At 38.0% G+C, this 21,549-nt stretch overlaps 1 protein-coding gene across 4 annotated transcripts in view; it reads left to right on the forward strand.

Moving 5' to 3' along the window:
- Positions 1-21,549, forward strand: part of LOC126368620 (epsin-1) — a 45,232-nt gene that overhangs the window by 380 nt on the left and 23,303 nt on the right. For 2 of the 4 annotated variants that reach the window (XM_050012687.1, XM_050012686.1), the window contains exon 1: positions 49-447. The exons of the other annotated variants lie outside the window; for them this stretch is intronic. The gene's annotated coding sequence lies outside the window, so the exon portion shown is untranslated. Of the gene's footprint in view, positions 1-48; positions 448-21,549 lie in introns of those variants that run through there. 4 annotated transcript variants of the gene reach the window in all.

Raw genomic sequence — 21,549 nt, forward strand, 5'->3', positions numbered from 1 at the left:
TTTAGTATTGCATCAAAATTTGCCTGTCACTAACTTTCTATGTAGTAACTGGACCGCGGCACGGTTTCATGCGTTGTGTCTGAGAGACCTTCACCCTATCAGATGACTTCACAAGTGGTGGTCGTGTCGCGTTGGTTGCGGTCGAGGCCCGACGTAGCACTTAGTAAAATTGAATTTAGGCCGCGATCACCTGCTCGGTAGTCAGTTGTTCCGTCGTGTTGTGTACGATTTGGATGGTTTCGTGACGTCACTTGTGTACGGGTTCAAGAATCTTTGTGCTAATGTAGTGTGATATGATAAACACTATCTGCACTTGATAGTGCTATCATTATTATCCTCGAGCAGTTGTTCCTCTAGAACATATTGGTATACCCGAAAACAGTGTTGTGCTTGTTGTGTATTTGTGGTAGCAGCAGCAGTAGTCCAATAAGGCATTATTTTCAGTGTGTAAGTCTAGACACCCCATCCTCTTGTTTGCACAAACTTATTTACACTTAACCTTATCTCAGCTACAAACTGGCTATTTAAATATGTTGTCACTAAAATCTTCACACATTTTTCATGACATTCAAATACTCTGCAACAACCTAACCAAAGTGTGTCATCTTATTTTTTTTACTAACTACATCATTATAATTCAGCACAAACTTGTGCCCCATGAAAACAATGTAATCTTGCCTAATCAAATTTGGGTGTACTAAATTAATTAAGCGCTACATTTAATCCCCAAAGTTCATTAGTTAATTGAAACTATTCCATGTTACCTAGAAAATAGCCTTTTTGCATAATGAATCTAGGCCTGTAATTGTATGGTGATGTGTGCTAATGATATTATTATTTACTTCTATAACTGTAGAAGTTTCTGTAAATATTGTGAAACTTTATATACATTATCAAAGTATCTTCACAAGTCATCTCTGATTGGAATCTACTTAGATAATATTTTAATGCAAAAGACCAGTAATATAATTTTATATGAATAGTTGAATGTGGCTGTCTTTACTAGTTGCTAATTTTTGCACCTAAAACAGCCACTTGATCAAAGGAATTCAGTAATTTTCTCTCCCAATTTATTATAAAGAAGTTTGGTGACAAATCTATTGTTGTAATGCTGACTCCCTTGTCTCTTTCTTGCCTCTGGTCTGCACAATGAATCTAATTTTGGCCTCAGCAAGATCTCAGTGTAAACGTACCATGAAGGACATGCCTACAGAACTTTTTACTTTTTTTTATCAAATCAGCTGACTTCAGTAAGACTATTGTTGTTTTGTTTGCAATTTTTTATTTATTTATTCACCATAATTTCAGATACAATATTTTTTTTATTAATAAAGAGTAAATTCCATTATTCGGCGGTAATATTTATGTAGTTATCTGTATGCCTTACAGAAATTTTTGATTAACAGAAAAGTATTTATTAAAATCCATAAACACAGATAATATACAATTCCTTACAAATAGAAAAACCTCCAAAGCATACGGAAAAGTATAATTAGACATTTACAGATTATATTATCAGTTTTAAACTGATGAACCTGAGTCCACAGATGTAACAACATTGTTCAGTTTGATATAGCCACAGTTTACCTATTTGAAAGTCAGGACTGCTAGGTGATAATATAAAAGATAGCATCTTAATATCAGCTTGCAAACTGTGTGCATTGTTAAATCCCTCTACACATGATACAGAATACAGGTTGTAAAAAAATTACACTTTCAAATTAATTGAATGGAAAACACAATCTGTTGTTGTTGCTGTTGTGAGTCATTCATTGGGGTATCCGATAACTATGATGGATTATGTTTAAAATATGTTTCGAAATAATATGCAAAATATTTTGATTATAACAAGGACACGAAACACAAAGCTGATTTGTTTATTAGTGAATTTCCCAAACTATTAATTCTGGTATGTTTCACTGCTTTTTTCCTCAATAAAGTAAGGTTGTTGGTAGGTACTTACTTTGGTTTCAAAGTCACCCATCCAATGATATTTCCCTCACTTCCTTATCAAAAGACAAACAAACAATGCAAAGGTACTATCATTCTTTACATTGACTATTTTGACAACTTGTGAAGAAGCCAAGGTCTATTTAAAAAAATATATAATCCATCAATCATGTTTTATTTCAATTACAAAATAGTTTATTACTTATTTCCTTACCAATCTCAACACTTTATCTTGTATGAATTTATGTAATTGTTTCTGCTTGTATTAAATTAATTGGTGTCTTTATATCTTGTGTGGTCATAAGCATTACTAACACTGCCTTTTTGGTTTCTACAGTTCATCGCAGAATGATTAATTACTTACCCCTTATAGTATAAATTCCTTGGTCAAACCTAATATTATCATTGTTAGAACTAGTTTAAACAAATATTAAATTGTATAATATAAACAGTAAACACTACATACTGTTACCTGTGGATACTAGAAACAATTACAATTGCCTTAAATAATTACCAGAATTGGTTTAAACGTGAACAAATTGGTTTACAGACCAGCTTTGTTCTCAAAGCCAAACACCACATAATCCCTTTGCCAGGGTTTGGCAGAGCTGTAGTGGTTTACACTGCCCATGAACATTTGAGGGCAATAACTGGTACAACATAAACTCACGCCCGTAATCCCTAATGGGGTGGGCAAAGCCACAACTTGCAGCCACTGTTGATACGACGTCGTAAGCAAGATATGATGAACCTGATATGATGATGAAAGGGATCAGCCTATCGCCCATAACATTAGTCCATGATGTAGGAAAGGATACAATCCCTTTGTCGGCTTTTACGACATCCCCGGGAAGACGAGCAGCCACTAACCGGTAACCAATAACCGGTGTATTGTGGAATTGTCTCATTTTGAACGGGTTAATGTCGTGAAATTAGTGAGCTGTATGTGTAATGAAAATAAAGCTGTAATATATTAATTCAGCAACCATTCCTTACTATTAATAATTGAAATGAAATTTATTTGCAGGCTTATATGTCACTGTTGTATGAAAAACACGTTTTTAGATAAAATTGTGTTTAGCACTTAGACACTGTTTTAGAAGAAGATGCTTACATTTTCAAATAATTCGATTGAACTTAGCTAGGTTTTCATTCTTAACATACATAAATAGTCTATATGTCCCACTGCCCCTCAATCAACCGGAGCGGGTATTGAGCACACCCCTATACTTCTTCTTCTTCTTCTATCGTGTGGGTTGTGAGGTGAAATACCGACCCCTATACTTCTTAATTAGTTTAAATTGTAAACTATGTTTTGTGGTAGAGTCCTCTAAAGTAAAACGGTTTCTAAGCCTGCTCAGAAGTACATAACTTCTTAACTCTACCTGAGGCATATCAATAATAAGTCACGTAAAAAAAGGAATCTGAAGTAGGTATATTAAAAGGTCGAGAACAATCGACACGCGCCTAAACTTTCCAAACTAAGTTAGTACTCGACCTCGTGAAGTCGTGATGTCATCCGCATCAGGTGGTTGGCCCCAACTTGGCAGTAGTCGCCAAATACCGTCTTAATATTACTGTTGAATGTTTGAAGGTAACAACCTCCGTGGTCTAGTGCTTAGAGCGTTAGGCTCACGATCTGGAGGTCCGGGTTCGATTCCCGATGGGGACATTGTCGAAATCACTTTGTTAGACTGTCCTTTGTTTGGTAAGGACTTTTCAGGCTTGAATCACCTGATTGCCCGAAAAAGTATGATGATTCCGTGATTCGGAGGGCACGTTAAGCTGTTGGTCCCGGCTATTAGCCGTAAAAATCACCTCCACCAACCCGCAGTGGAGCAGCGTGGTGGTATATGCTCCATACACCCTCCGGTTGATAGAGGGGAGACCTGTGCCCAGCAATGGGACGTATATAGGCTGTTTATGTATGTATGTTTGAAAGTACTGTCTATTACGAGAAGTACTGCTTTGAAAGATTCCTGGAGCCGATCAACGACGCGTTTTTCTAAAATTGAAAAATGTTGAAAAAAACTTATCAAAAAGCCATAAAACTGCTCAATAACTTAGAAGAATTATAGAAGGTAATCCTTTCAGTCATAAAAATAACAAATCCCGTGTATTCTCCAACCACAAAGGGCTTTAAAAACAAAGTAATTCGATGAACCCCAGGCTGATTGTAAATCTCGCTCCAGACCATCTAATAGCAAGTAAAACTCGAATATAAACTATCCTGTAAACAAAATGCGCCATTATCAAGACAAACAGAGGTGAATAACTTGCGCCGTTTGTCCGCTATTTTGGGCGAGATATCCGCGATAAAGCGATTTGCGACTATCTGATGTTCTAGAAGGAAACAATAGTTTATAGTTTCATTTATTTCAATATCACAGTTATTAAGATTTATCGCTTAATGCTGTGATTACACGGCTTTTACTTATAACCTTTATGTTTAAGTTGCTGGACTGGGAGTAGAGACAAAACATACAATACATGCTTTCAGTTATAGTCCCATGAACAATTGAGGGACCAATAACTGGTACATACATAAACTCACGCCCGTAATCCCTAATGGAGTGGACAAAGTCACAACTTGCAGCCACTGTTGATACGATGTCGTAAGCAAAATATGATGAACCTTATGGTGATAAGGGATCAGCCTATCGCCCGTAACAGCTTGTCGACGTGTCTGGTCTAGTGTGTGAGCGTTCAGCTCCCGATCCGGAGGTCCTGGGTATAACTCCCGGTGAGAATGTGACAAACAAAAAGGACACTTTGTGATATTGTCCCTAGTTTGGTCAGGGCATTGCAAGCTGAAGTCACCTTATTGTCTGGAAAATAAGATGATTCCGTGTTTCGGAGGCCACGGTCACGGCTACTATTTACTTATGTCAGTTCAATAGTAACCCTGAGACCTGGGCTGTTGAGATCGATCATTGGACTCATCAGCCGCCGTGAGAGAAGAAGTATTTCACATATTTTCGAGCATATCGTAAGAGCTGATTATATTCAATCTTGAAAAAGTAGTCTTCGAGGTATAATTATGAAAAATATAAAGCTAGTAGGGAAATACTGTCGAACAATCGACCGCGGTAATAATGCGAAAACTTGCGGAAAACGTCGCGTTTCGCATAACAATGCATTTTTGAAATGTTAACGATAAAGTGCGCGTTTCTGTGTACACTACACACACGCATAGCCAATTGTGAGGTAACCGCAGTGTCAGTACGAGCGTGATAATGAGCTGCAAGGAATTACTGAAGATTATCATCATCATCGTCTCCCTAGCATTATCCCGTTCTTCACAGGGTCCGTTTACCTAACCTGAAGATTTAACAAGTCCGGTTTTAGGTTCAGGTTTTACCAAAAGCGACTGCCTGTCTGACTTTCCAACCCGCGAAGGGAAAACCAGCCCAATGCCGGTTAGGTCACATCCGAAAATGCATTTCTCGGGAATGTGGGTTTTCTCGCGATGTTTTCCTTCACCGTTGAGCACGTGATAATCATTTATTTGGATACATGAATTCGAAAACAAATTCGACAATCAATGGTTTAGGCCTGTGCTGGATTTGAACCTGCGTCCTCAAAGTGAGATGGAAGCGTTCTACCAACTTGGCTACCACGGTTTGAATTCGACTTTATGAGTTTGGATATTTGGCTATTATTGACACGTCCGGTTTTTGTACAGAAGCGACTGTGATGTTGTGTTTGAGTATGTAAGGAGCAGTGTAACGTATAAGTAACGTTACTAACTGGTCACGGTCACGCCGGATTGCGCCAAGGTTCGGCTTGTCAATTACGCGGTGTTATAACTAACGGGAGGTTAGGAAGGCTGTTACGTTGTATAATGATTCATTTTTCATAGTTTGAGGTGAAATATTAGCGTGAATTGTAATGTGTCTAGCGTAAGTAAGCGTTAGCGTAAAACACCAGAGTTGATGAGGTTGGTAATCCAACTCATAACCCACACGATAGAAGAAGACTAACACAGTTAGCTCTACCATTATAGGCGTCGCAACGGCTTACCAAATCACTACCTATCACGTTGGTCTAACAGAACCCCAGTGAGGTGTGGGTACTTAGTTCATCTTGCAATGGATGTACTTCTGATTTCGAATTTTATGTTTTGAACTTGAAACACGTCTTCGAATACCATAGTTTATTAATCTTGCATCGTGTATGTAGATTCGACTGCTAGCAATCCGTATTACGTATATAAATAGGCTATGTTTATGTAAAACTAGATTTAAAAGCAGCTACCACCGATGATGCAATACACGTCAACTTCAGATGCACTGGAGTGGAGGTCGACTAGTTCGTACCTTGACTCGTGCCACCCATTACACACACTACCACCATCCATGTTATGTGCTCAATATCGACTTCCAAGAGTTTATGTGCGCTTGGTAGAAACTGGAAATTGGTTCAGTACGTTCACTACTCCACTTTATTACTTTCACAGCAATTGCACACGTCTTAAAAGATTAAATAAATTACTTATAAAACTTTTTCTTTGACATCGATTTTCGATTGGAAACGCTGTATGTTAAACAGCTTTTATTATGTAATTTATTTATTTCACGAAACATGTCTCATATGTGTTAGAAAACTTATTCTAGATGTTAGTAGCCTTATCTAATAGTAGATGCTATGACATGCAAGTCACAGCATCTACGCAGACACGGGCAGTCGAGTCGCGCACCTATCATCGAGAGGGCGTGGTTGCCGCTGCCCCGCACCCTGCGCACCAGAGACGTGCATCGCTTCCTCATAGTCGTATAAAAGCAATCGACACGAGCTTCAGGCTGCCTGTCCATTGAAGCGGAGCGAGCTTGCGGAGCGGTGAAACGGATAAATATTAACCAATAGGATTGCATAAAAACTCCGCTCAGCTGCAGTGGATAGAGATTGGTTAATCCTATTGGTTAATATTTATCCCTTTTACCGCTCCGCAAGCTCACTCCGCTTAAATGGACAGGCAGCCTCAGCGGACATGCCCGAGGCGCTACAGAAGCGAGGCAGCCGCAATAACACCCTAAAAGCATTTTAGAGTTCGCAACTGACATTTGACCATCCAGTTAATGATGTATTTCATCACTCCATCGTTTCCATAGTCTCCCACGACGCATCTATTAGTTTATTTCTGTCTGTTAATATCAATCATCAAGACACCTTCACCGATGACGCATAGCCTATTTATAACTGTTGGTATTCCAGCTATTGATAAACGGTCTTGCACGATCGTACAAGATATAAACTCACATAACGCCCATTATAATAACATGACAACTTAAATAGCATCACACCAACGTCCCTGAAGCGTATAGTATATTAATTATTTTATTTTATTTATTTTATATTGACCTAATGCTAAATGCTAACCATCTGCAAACTGTTCCTACCATTTTAAGACGAATAAATGAATTATGAATTTACCCACTCCTCGCCAGCTATGTTTCAGTCCTATGTAGTTAAAGGGTGAGCCTATTACCATTACTCCCCCTATTCCCAGTGGTCTTACCGAGCAGTCTTACCAGTTGAACCACTGGGAATTTCCTTCCCAATAGACTTACTGAATAGTAAGACTTCGCTTTTCCCATTAGTTTTACAATGTCATTTTTTTTAAAAACATAGTCCTAGTAATTGATAGACAGTAGATGAGGCGTTCAGACGTTTCGTCCTAATTTATTTCCTGTCCAGTGAACTTTCAGGTGGATACGGGTATGGGTTCTCGGACCTTCGAGCTTGGTACTATTAGTACATCCCATGCTCCTTCCGTATTAATAGTAGTAGTAATGCCCCTATTACTCGAGCACAAGTCCTGGGATTACTCGATACCAATGAACTATGATACAAACATGAATTCAATCTCATAAAGGCCATTATTAATATACACAAGAATCTCTAGTTTGCTGTGTCCTTAAAAATATGACTAACGTTGTAACAATGTAAACACAAGTAAAATTTCCAAAGTCCAAGTTTTCTCGATCATATTCCAAGTATCCTTCGCCCCAGTGCCCACTCGTGCGCACGTCACTTCAAGGAACTGTGAGTCAGCCAATGACGCAGCGAGGACGCGAATCATACATAACTATACATCGATATCCGTACCTATATCTACATTTGCCTCTATCACGGTGATAACCTATCTATTTTATTTTCCCGGGGTTTCCACGAATCGATTTTACTAAAAATAATAGCACCTAATTTGTAAGGTGTGGCTAAATGAGGATGTCTGATGTATATTATATGTAAACTATTTTTCTATGTACACTCGACATGATAATACATTTCGACCTTAAGCACTTATCACACTAAATAATAAATGCGAAAGTAACTGTCTGTTACCTTTTCACTCTTAAGCCGCTCAATCGATTTGTATGTACTTTGGTATGGATATATTTTGAGACCTAGAGAAGAACATAGGATGTTTTTATCCCGGAAATCATCCCCTAAGGGGACAAAGCCGCGGGCGGAAAGCTAGTAGTAAATATAACTAGTATTACGAACGAGTACTGGGGGGGGTTAAAATTGCCTTTTTTTTTTGACGTGACTTATTGTAGATTTGCCGCAGATGGCATTAACTACTTGGCCGGACAAATGGGGAGCGCTGAAGGCTCTCACCCGGTACAACGTTTAAGACAACAGGCCTGAGGGTGCCCAGTTGGGCGCGAACCTCGGCTCAGGGCGTCGTCTGAGAGGAAAAATATTTGAAAGAATTAATCGACCCTAGTGGGTCGATAGCGATAAGCGCTGAATGAGGGAAATCGTCAACCACGCCGGCGGGGTCGGTATCGGGGACCTGGGTTAAAATGGCCACATCCAAGCAATTCAACTAAGAAAGCACCTTGTTCCTTATTCTATGCTATAACTGATTTATTGATATTTTGGATGGTCCTTTATACAGTTCAATACTCCCAGCGAACTATCCAAGCGCATCTTAATGTGGCAACAGCAGGAGCGGTTATCTCAGAGGATGCGGCTGTCACCGCACCGCATACCGGCGCATGCGCATATCTCGTACTCGTAATACGTTGCTGTCAGAGCGGAAACGTCACTAAACGTCGTCATATTCAAATGCTTGGACATGTGTAGTGTACCGTTCGATATCCATTAGGGTGCATAGCTTTGCCTGTACTAGTATTTTTAGGTATTTTGATTTTATATGGATGGATATGTCTCAACTTAGAAAATTCGGAACTAGGTCTAAAATAATGTGGTTTGACCGTAACGCGTAACTGCGAGCGAAACAGCCCGCACGCTCTCCCCCTTACTCCTTAAGGTGATCCGTTTCAGTCAGCTAGGTAACGCTGCGTCAGCAGATGGCGTTACTTCTGCAGTTTTCGTATTTTTTTCCATTTATTCATTTAGTGTTGAGTTCTGACCCAGTGAAATGTTAGGTGGCGAAATCTTACATACATTATCTTTAAGTTAAGCTACAATTTTGAAGTATTTACTGCAGATATCATATTGAAACATTGCATCAAAAGTTGGTGTCATTTCAATTTGTGTACAAACACGAAGCTGTCACACACACATGCGAACTAGGTTAGCTATTAAAAGAGATGCATAATTTGAAGTCTACTTCTAACTTCTAAATGGCGCATTTGGTAAAGCAGTCGCCGCCATTCTTAAGTTTCACGGTTCAAACCCAAGTGCATGTTTTAATTGTTTTTACTTTTTGTATTTTTTTTTTTACAATTGAATTTGGCGAACCCGTCTATTTGTTACGGAATTTTCAAAAAGTATCACTTTTACCAATAATATATTATAATTATACAATAATGTACTTTGCACTAAAGTACCTTCCGTAATTTCCGTATTTTTTATTTTGTAAAATTCGTCAGTCATCAGTGAACATGCGGCTAACTAAAAAACTACTGAACGGATTTTCATACGGTTTTCACCAATGAGTAGAGTGATTCATGGGCGTGCTTTAGGGTATATGTATAATTTATACAAGTATTTTTTTTTTGTATAAAATAGTTCAAAAATGATGATGAATGTCAAACATAATTATCGTTACAAATACAGGGTGTTAGTGACATCGTAACGAATACTGAGAGGGATGATTCAGACCATGATTTTGAGTTCATATCAAGTGGAATTTTCCGTCGCAAAATTCATGATTTTTTTTTAGTTTTTTAAAATTATTTTCAATTCTATACTTTTGCGATGAAAAAATCCACTTGATATTAACTCAGAATAATTAGCTGAATCATCCCCCTCAGTATTCGTTACGATGTCACTTACACCCCGCACAAGTACATACTGTAGCCATACAAGTAGGTATGGGTGTTAGTGACACCGTAACGAATACTGAGGGGGATGATTCAGACCATGATTCTGAGTTGATATCAAGTGGAATTTTCAGTCGGAAAATTCATGAAAATTTTCGTTTTTTTTTAAGTTATTTTCTGTTCCATACTTTTGCGACGGAGAATTCCACTTGATATCATCTCAGAATCATGGTCTCAATCATCCCTCAAAGTTTTCGTTACGATGTCACTAACACCCTGTATAGCCGACTTGGAGCTTTCGGCGAAAACACTGCCTGAGCCCATTGAGATATAACAAAACAACGTATGGTTGAATTGTTCCTTTTTTGTAGGTCTACCGAAAAGTCCACAATGTCATAATAATTATATTGTGTATAAAGAATTGTGTATATGTATTGTATGATTTTACAAATAACGATCACAGTACAGTAATAATAAGGTAGATTTTTCCTAAATTGCGTCGGTTCAAACTTTGTCGCATCGCGTTTGAAAGATGTAATAGCGCTTCAGGACGTCCCGCAAGCACGGCGCTGATGTCGCAGTATCCGCATATAATTATTATGACTTTTCATTTAGTTCCAATAAAATCCGCGGGACTTCATACGTATGTCAGTGACAGCTGGTGATAGCATGCGGGACACTTAGCAGCTATGTTGTTTTCGCGCCCAGTCCAGACGACTTGCAGCGCATTTCTGGACTTATATTTACGCGTGGTGTTTATTGTTTGGTTAGTTAGTTCAGGTTAGGACGTCTTTTTTTAACGAGGACGTTAAAAAAAGACGAGGCTGGGACGTATTGAAGTAGTATTTCCATATATACGCGGCCTGAAATGGGCTGTTTCGGGGACCTGAACTGGTTGCTGTCGAACTTATTATCACGTTTTCTTGATTAAAATTCATAAATAAGTCAAATAGAAAAAAGAAAAAAGATTTTCGTTAGCTTTAGATCTGTCATGATGTCTGTGATGTTTGTTTATTATACATAAGAATTTCAAAATTTATCTTATTTTTTTTCCCAAAGGGCAAGGCAAAGGGAACTATTCCCATACAGCCATGTCTTGTGTTTTTTTTCTTGATGATGATTAATGAAATGATGAAACCTAAGCCCCCACCCTCGGAGCAGACTCCTACTCCGAACCCCAAACGAAGTAAGCGGCTTGTTGGCGCAAAGCGAAAATAGATAGGTACACTTTGTTTATTGAATATTCCGATTTAATAATACTATCGGGAATGTTTTCCGACTAAATTAATGTGATCATTAACCACAAAACACCACTTCATTATTTAGATTATTCAATCTTTGTATTCAATGAAGAAAGCAACCTTCCCGTTCCCGTTCCCACCAAAAAGTCCGCGGCAAAGAGAATATAAATAAATCTGTATGTTGGATGGAAAAACAATTAATTATAAATGACTACTATTTAGGCCGGCAAATGCAACAACTTTTTTTTTGATTTGGTTTTCCCCGAAGGGTAAGGCAAAGGGAACTATGCTCATACGGCCATTTCATTTTATGTATTGATTTTTTATTATAATATATGTTCTCTTTTAAAACACGGTACTTACCCATTATTTAAAAATGTTTAAATAATATGCGTTAAAACAAAAATATTTTTCCAATATTCCTTTTCTCAGATTGTAATATTTTGAGTTTTTTATTTATATTTATTCTCTTTATACAAAATCTCTTTAAAAATTGTCACTGACATTCTATTAAACTTGTCAAGTAGTCAAAGCCTTTAGAGAAAAAAAAAACTATCACGCACACAAACTAACATTGACACCTCTACACGCTCAGCAAATACACTGTAATCTGCACCACTACAAATGTAGAATTGATCAAAATTGAGGGTCTGAAATATGGTACTTCTCGTATTCGGACCCTAAATTTTTGTTAGTTTGCGAAAATAATACACCAAAATATTACTATTTATCGGTTTTATAACAATATTCCTCTATCCGTTTTCCTGTAGCACTGCATCAACTTTTGTATGGAAAACGAATCACCTTAACGGCATACGGCTATTCAAGACTAAAGTAAGACCCAGAGGGGGTGAGGTATAGCTAGCTCGGCGCCCGAGACGAAATGGTGCGAGCCGGAAAGTGACCGTTCTATACGTGGCATTATACTTTATTCTATGCTGATTGCCCACTTACCTGCTCCATCTGAGCCTTATTAACGCAACAATCTGATAACACGTGTATAATTTATTAAAAGCGATTGTATAGGCTCGTCAGAGTTATCAGTGTCATCTAACTATACTCACGAATAGCATATGGTTCAACCAGTTCAACGGCAGGTCAGTGACCTGGGACAATACCTACATGTCGGAGGTAATTACACAGGATTGAACAGACCTTGAAAGGTCGACATACGCCTACAATCACGCCGTCGGCGACCAATCTGTGATGACTATGAATAATGTGAAAAAAGTTTTTATTAACCTGCACTGGAGTAGCGTGCAGTAGGTGGACATCCTCTCCGGTTGATAGAGTGGTGGTCGGTTGATAGAAAGTAGTATCTATAATACGTCCTACTGGGCACAGAGTAAAATTATTACCGTTTTATGAATAGTTCGTTTTAATCAACATTTGGGGATGAATAGAAAACAGAACAAAACTTGATTTTATTTTGAATAGTGACCTTGCCTTACGATAAGTACAAGAATACTTAAGTGCTTATTTTTTTTTAAGAACGTCTAAGACTTAATAAAAGTACTAAAGTACTTTTCCTCGGCGATTGTGAGAATCTGCAGTAGTTTTAGGCGGATGAGACGTTCGACAAAAAATATATTCATGTCAAAATTGACGATTCAAAGTGTAACTATGTGAATGAATAAAGATATTTTTAAGTTTCAGATATATTTTCAAAAGTAAACCGCTAGGTATAGTAATCTCCTATCGACATTTGTATAAATATATGCGATCACAATACACACTTCCCCGAGCAACCGATCATAATACCTTTAGTATGCGCGTCCTGTCCACCATTTCCGTAAAGGAAGCGCATCACAATTACCTTCAGCACGCTTTAAACACGGAAGCGCCAGCAACCTCTCAAGGCCGCTTAAATTCTAAATGAAGCGCGATCGATCACCCTTGACCACGGTTACCTCACAACTGTAGCAACCGCTTAAATTTACGCTATTCCCTGGATCTAGATCTAGAAGATAGACTACACAAACCAGTTTTGCCCGGTTGTTGTTATTTCCTTGGAAAACGGCTCGCGAGGTCGAGGAATGCGGTATCTCACGGTACTTCCTCGCTCGTGTATTGTGGATGCTATCCGACGGTTTATGGTGTTTGCTCGTAGAACGGAAGACTCAACAGTCAATACATTTTCTTATCTCGATGTTTGGGTAGTGAAATGCGACAAGTTATGTGATAATGATGATGAGGATGTCCTTCCAGACGTATCCGTCGACGGCGACTCCCTCAGCTAGCGTTAGCCTGGGCTCTTCGCCTCTTCCATGGGCGCGAGTGTGACTTATAAAACCAAATTTGGTTTTAAGAGGCCCATTTGAGTTATAAGTGTAGTAGAAGGGCTTGGGTCGAGTTTTCGGACCTGGCGTTTGACGTCAAGAGCTTCTAGACAGACCTGTTCAAAGTTTTCTAATCCCGATTTGACAGCAGATCGCTAGTACTTAGTTCATCTTGCGATGGATGTACCTCTGACTACCCCAATTGGGGTATAGTCGTGAGTTTTCATTTATAAAGGAAAGCGTTAAATTTTAGTTTCTAGTATTTTTAGATTGGTTACTTAACGCTTCATCCTTATACTATCTTGGAGTATTTACTCCTTGCCTTAAACCATTGATTTATGTTACTTAGCCTCAAACACATAGCCTACAAGATAAATAATTCCGTTTCATTAGCCATTCTGTTTAGTAATTCCACAAGCCGTTTATCGCCCAAGAACTAGCTACGTTCAGCTCCGTTTAGCTATCTAGGTAAAGTTGATTGAAGAAAATTGTACCTCTAGCAAGAGTTCCCCTCAAATGACCTTCCTTCACGCTTCTTTATTTTTTCTTCAGTATTTGTCTAGGTGGCAATATAGGCATATGGTTTTCCATCATTAGATAGGGCGTTCTTCTCTGTCCTGTGAGTTGTGAGGTTGTGGATCAACCTCAGCAACCAATCTATTCGAACCTTTGACCTACGAGTCATGAGCCCAACCACCATCACTACCGAACCATAAAGGCCGTTGAAAGGCATATACGCCATCCTAATAAAGATATTACGATAATACAGTCTGCAAATCTTCATACCAAACTTAGCTTAGCGGTATGTAAGGTATTTTTGAAGGTATATTTTTCAAATTAAAGATTAATTTATAACAAGACCAATTTTTAAAAGTCTCTTAAAGTAGGCTGAATGACGTTTATGCCTTTGCCTTTGCTTAGTTTGTATTGAAATTTGAATATTGACGTTTTGTTAGGGTAATGTGCCCAAACTGTGGGCAGTTTCTAAGTGTACTCGGGCCCAATCAATACGATTTTGTTATTTTTTTCATTTCTAAATACTATAATAAGCTTATGTTTTCCTTACATAACGAATTGCCCTTTCAAAGGTTGTTCTATTAGGCCTCGACCTGTGAGTTAAAAGGTCTACGCGATATACCAATACATAAGCCCACCAAAGCATCACCCAATTCGTCGTGCACGAATCATATTACAGAGGTTCTCTGGTCTGCCGCGGCGATTGCAATATCCCGTTTTGAATAATGATGGATGATGAAACGATGTTATCTGTGAAATATAACAGTTCATAGCTCGGCTGAGATGTTGCGTAGATGTAGCCAAAGTGCGTCTTTGATGCATACATACATACATAAACTCACGCCCGTAATCCCCAATGGGGTGGGCAGTTCCACAAGTAATCAAAGACAACTTGCAGCCACTCAACAGACGATGCATACAGACTGATTTATTCATTTATTTAATATTTGGGAGACCAACAGCTCTTAACAACTATAGCAAAAATATCATACTTAAAAACTAAGCCAATAACAGGTTTCCACCTATATAAAACAGAATAAAAACAATGTAAGTAAAGTGTTTGATTCGTCAAGACTTTTTCTCTGTGTGTGAACAAGTTTATTGATATACACAAATATGTATACTCATTGGAAGAATAAAAATAAATAATATAAAAAGAAACTCAATCGTAGTAGCAGTTTTCTTCGCAACTCCACTACTCGTTTACAATCAAATAGGCGGCGCGGGCGCCTCGAGCTAAATATCGCACCAATTCTTACGGGACTCGCCGTTTCTCTTACACCTGCGTTTAAGCACTATCTTATCTGTAAAAAGTAGCCTTCACTTATCTGTAAAACAGTTAGCAGTTTTAAAACGCAACGGTTTTGTTAAAAATCGTGACTTTCTTTATAGGTTTACCTGCGGGTTTCGATAGCTTATCGATACTTCCTTCACAGAATGATAAATATTGTACACATATTGTGTTCTGTACACAAAATACATCGCAGTGATAACGATATCAACGCAATGATAGATAGATAGTCATATTATTTATCTATTTAGATAGTGTGGCTATGGCCTATTGTTTTCTTTGTTATTATTGAATCAAAAACCTGTTAAGAGTATCTTGTTTTGTCACCTTAGGCAATATTTTTGATTTTTTTTTCCTTTTTTAGCGCAAATGTCGTAGCGTCGGTACTTATACTTAGTTCATCCTGTGAAGGCTGAACCCTGACTAGCTCAATTGGAAATATAGTCGTGAGCTTATGTTGTTAATATCTCAGTACATTTTGACAATATATTTATAGGTTGTTTGGAAACGACAACCACAGATTTATATTATTTTATAAATTAGATAGATAAATGAATCATTTATTTGGTCTACAGTCACACATACATACAATAACAATACACATCACATACATTTTTTTTAACACACGCCAGGTATGTATGTGTGGTGCAGCAGCGCAAAACGGCCATAGCTCAGCGCAAGTATTTGCCCTTTTGAGCAAATAGCTGATTTTCAGCTACAAGCCAGGTAGAGCAAACCGCGGATAGTGTAACCGAATTAATTGTCGATGTTTATAATTAACTAGCGTCCCGCTCCGGCTTCGCTCGGGTGCAATGCTGAGGAAAAAAATTATTTAAATTATTTACGACATCACATTAAACCTCAAAAATAACAGTATTTCGCTACTATTTAATGGATGTTATTATACATATAATACCTTCCTCTTAAATCACTCTATCTATTTAAAAAACCGCATCGTTGCGTAGTTTTAAAGATTTATGCGTACATAGGGATATAGGGACAGAAAAACTGACTTTGTTTTATACTATGTAGTGATAAATAATGCATGCAGAAAATAATCGTAATAATGCGCTGGAAAATTAGTGTTATACTTACGTACATGTTTTGAAATTAATGTTTTGAAGCTTTCTTCCTCCCGCTTTATGGACATTTCCAAATAGTTCTCAGAACTTTGCCATTAATTACGTCGCGTGTCAGCATTGTATTATGAGTATGATTACTCAATAACTTTCATTATTCAGCGTGATATCATTGTTTATTTATTTAGTTACAAGAATTATATCACAAAAGCTTTTCCTCTATCGATTTCCCGTGTAAATAACTCTGTTGACGTCATAAGCCCGTATATAGCTAGGTACCGTCAGAAGTAATTATGACAGTCAAGGTATAGATATAGTTTAAATATCTAGAATGTCCAATAATTAGGGACGGTCAAGGTTGCCATATAGCTAGTAACTATGTCTAATTAGGTTGTTGCCATCTTTTGAACACGCAGGTTGTGTCGATGTTTTGGGTCACTTAGAGTAGAGTGTTACTATCTATACGGCCACCTTGAACGTAACTAATTATTGGACATTCTGGATGTTGCTATATGTATACCTTGACTGTCACTATTTGCTTCTGACTATACATAGCTTGCAATTTCTGACATGACGTCTTACTTGTCACGAAGTCTTACTTGCTGTCTGACATAATATCACAGGGATGCCGCCGTGTTTGTTTGTCGTTATGTTCTTCAGTTATTGCGTAATATGATTGATAGTAGGTCGTAGAGAGTTGAGCAACAAACGGGGATCCACAGCTTCCTATAGTGGATACCACGCAAGCGCCTTTTTGAAAAATCACATTCTGATGTTATTTTCTTCAACAAAGCCTCGAGTTTTTTTAATTAAGCAATTGAAACCAGCCTGGTCCTGCTAGGGTTTGTTAAAAATCACATCCGAATGCGCTTTCCCAAAAAGGCGCTTGCTTGGTTTTCAATATAAGGTGACGTTATGGAGTTGTAGAGAAAAAGGTGTACTATTGACTACGTTGCGTAGTCGTTGATGTGTGATTATACATCATCTTCTCTTAATAAACAGCATCTGTCTGTGCCTATTCACTCTTGCCTTGAAGAGACCCAGTTTTCACTTATCGGTAAACAGAATAAAATCAATCTGATTACTCATGTAAAATTTTCCTGGCACAGGCGTTACTATGCTTAATAGGAAACTCCAGCTACTAGTTCTAAATGTACACTATTGTTAATGCAAATAATTATTTTTTTTATGTAAAATGTAACTAATGCGATAATGTCATTAAAGCACGCGTGTTTAATAGGGTGTTTTATGTACCTAAAAGCGGTGCAATGAGAGCTAATTTACCAGGGAATGTGTTGAAATATAAGCAAAAAAGTTTATTGTTGTTAGACCTAATTTCCTGTATACAGGCTACCCGGGTTGTAGCACAGTACTAATTGTTGTGCTACGTAGAGGGTTGTTTGTAGGAATTCCTACTTTCATCCTGACCTACATACAATTAACTAGTTCCTCGCTCTACAATGACTTACAGTCATGTTGTCTTCAGATTAAAGAGCTGTTAGTCTTTAATTAGGTAGTTTCCTAGGTCAAAGATCAATTATGAAATTCTGATTACTAAATAAAGACAGATCTTTAAAGTTGACAATTTTTTTCTCATCATCATCATCATCAGCCCATTAACGTCCCCACTGCTGGGGCACGGGCCTTCCCTATGGATGGATAGGGAGATCGGGCCTTAAACCACCACGCGGGCCCAGTGCGGATTGGTGGTTATTAACGACTGCTAATGCAGCCGGGACCAACGGCTTAACGTGCCTTCCGAAGCACGGAGGAGCTCGAGATGAAAACTTTTTTTTTTTGTGGTCACCCATCCTATGACCGGCCTCTGCGAAAGTTGCTTTATTTACTTCAACAATCGCGGACCGAGCGCGTTTACCGCTGCGCCACCGAGCTCCTAATTTTTTTTCTATTTAACTTATTTATGAATTCTAATAAGGAAAAATGTGCGACATTTTGTCACTTCTTTATCATACAAATTCCATAGTTATTTCGTGGTTTGACGTTTAGTAAAAAGTAACTGATTTGACTAGTTGGAAACCAGCCTATTGTGACAATGGCAATTATCTTGCGATGTATGTATCTCTATGGAATTCTATAGTCTCTGCTTACCCCGGTGGGAAATAGTCGTGAGTTTATGTATGTATGTATGTATGTACCTCTGACACCCCCAGGTTGTCTTAAATTTTGTACCGGGTGAGAGCCCTCATCGCTCCCGATTTGTCCGGCCAAGTAGTTAATGTCATTTGTGGCAAACCAATAATAATGTAGTGCATACTTATCGCCGATAATCTGGATAATCATCGGTTGGTGTCACACAACATTTAGATTAAATTGTCTTAAGGGACCTCTACGTGTTGGCTTCGGCCCCACACACGCCTTCCGAATGTCCGGGACTACATAGGCCCGAGATATGGAAACGACATACATAATAATAATAAAAAAAACTTTATTGCACACAAATTTATAACAGATTTACAAGATAAACTTATTCTAATTACATACATACATACTTAAACTCACGCCTATTTCCCACCGGGGTAAGCAGAGACTATAGAATTCCATTTGCTTCGATTTGTTTTTTTATTCTAATAAGTCAAATAAAAAAATGTATGGCTAGGATAAACCTCGTTTTCGTTTATGTTCTCGTTAATATACTGTTACTGTTATTCTAAGCTAGTAGAGACTGTTACCTTTAAAGTGAAGTTCAGCATACTGAACCCTGTGAATCACAGCCGTGAAACCTGCTGTATCATCCTCAGCACATGGCAGAGCTAACTCACTTAAAGCTATCGATATCAGCGCGACGCTACTCGCATACCGTCTACGATCCATTACTCGCTAAGTTAACTGTACAGTGTGCAAACAAAAATGAAATATTATTTTTTTCTTGTATATTTTGTACAAAGTGCAGGGGGGTTAAAATAGCCACATCGAAGCAATTCATCTAAGAAAGCATTTATTAATATACCATTTTCTAGAAGGCTCAATAAAAATATTCCTTACGTTTGGAGTTGAAGTTGATGCAGCGTTTCACTGAAAATATTTATGTTTATTTTTGAGTTTTGTAAATGAAAAACTTATTAATGGCGTAAAATATAAGTTTTATTGAGATAAGTATTTAAAATGGAAGTGTCTCAGCAGAAAATATGTCACGGGTGTCTTATTACAGACCGAAAACTTAGGGTTCTAAGCAATGATACGTGTTTACGTTTAGCGCCAGTCTGTACATCAGACAATGCAATTTGTAGAGCTTCCTCCACCCAGTGTTAGGTAACTTACCTCACCCCACCACGCCTAGGTCTTACCTGTACGAGGTCGCGACACCTACCTGTACTGTTTATTTACTAACTAGCTGACACCCGCGGCTTCGCTCGTGTTAAATTCAGGCTAACACGGTTCCCCTTTTCCTAATGTACCAGTTTTTATTTTCCTACCTTGAAAACTGCGAAAAGTCCCATATAAAGTTTCACCCTCTCTTTGAAGGGGCAGATTTAAAAAAAAGTAGCAGATTTTTTTCTTTCGTCACAAATAGTCCGCTTACCAATTTTTGGCTTTTTACCTTCAAAATTGCGAAATGCTCCATACAAACTTCCACCCCCCATTTTTTAGGAAGTGGGGGGTTAGAAAGAGACAAAAACGCTTATGTCTCTCTCCATCACCTCAACTATCTCCACTTAAAAAATCACGCCAATTCGTCGCTCCGTTTTGCCGTGAAAGACGGACAAACAAACAGACAGACACTTTTGCATTTATAACATTGGTATGGATATTATCAAGTAGATTGTGATATGATAAATTGCAACTCGTGGAGAGAAGTTAAAAGATAAATTGTGGCCTGTGGGTGTGTGCACCTGTAAGCGTGTATCGAATGAGTAAAACACAAACATTATATTGTCGCCTTATAGTGAAAAGCACGTAAAAGCCTTTTTCATCATCATCAATTTAAGAGCCACGCTCTTGTCGGTGTAGCATTTTCCATTCCAGTCTATCAAAGGCCAATTCCTTGACTTCCCTATAAGACACGACGTTAACCTTTTCTTTAATCTGTTCCATGTAAGCTCTTCTTGGTCTTCCCCTTCCTCTCTTTCCTTCTAGCTTTCCTTCTATGATGTTTTTAATGAATTCGTCGTGTCTTATTAGGTGTCCAATCATCTTGCCTCTTCTGTCCTCCAAAGCCTTTTTACCGACTTCAAAAAAGGAGGAGGTTCTCAATTCGACGATATTTTTTTTGAAAAATCACGTTCCGCTGTGTCTTTCTTCAATAAACAATTCAATTCTCAATTATTTATTCCATTCCATGTAGTACAATGAGGTGTTATATAGGTATAGAAACTAAGGAGGTATGTGACCTAACCTGTATCGGGCTGCTTTTGCCTTCGCGGGGTAGAAGGTCAGACAGGCAGTCGCTTCTGTAACCTGTCACCTGTCAAATCTTCAGGATAGGTAAGCGGACCCTGTGAAAAATCGGGTAAATGCTAGGGGGATGATGATAACGAAAGTCACATCCCCATGTGTTATTTTAAGAAAAGTGCTTACGTGGTTTTGACGATAAGCCGACGATATTCTAGACACATTATGCCTCCCAGCAACTCAGTAGATACAGAGCGACAACGCGACTATTAGATCCTTGTGTGTAGTCTGCAAATAGTACATTTTTCACAAGTCAAATAGTACTAAGAATCAGTTGACGTCACTACACACGTCGCTTGTTTGTTTACTATCCGTATCACAAAACAAACTATTTATATCATCTACAATTATTCATACCTACACATGGAATTAGGAACATTATTAATACAATTATTTTTGTTTTTCTATAGCATATAATGCGTTGCTTAAGTTTATGTTATATTATCTTTTAAGAAACATTATCATATTGCCACATATCTGCTTGGTAAATTTGCATTTAGACGTAATTTGCATTTGACATATTGATCATTTTCTCATTTTTAACCC

Source organism: Pectinophora gossypiella, chromosome 8 (genome assembly GCF_024362695.1).
Source record: "Pectinophora gossypiella chromosome 8, ilPecGoss1.1, whole genome shotgun sequence".
NCBI classification, from domain to species: domain Eukaryota; kingdom Metazoa; phylum Arthropoda; class Insecta; order Lepidoptera; family Gelechiidae; genus Pectinophora; species Pectinophora gossypiella.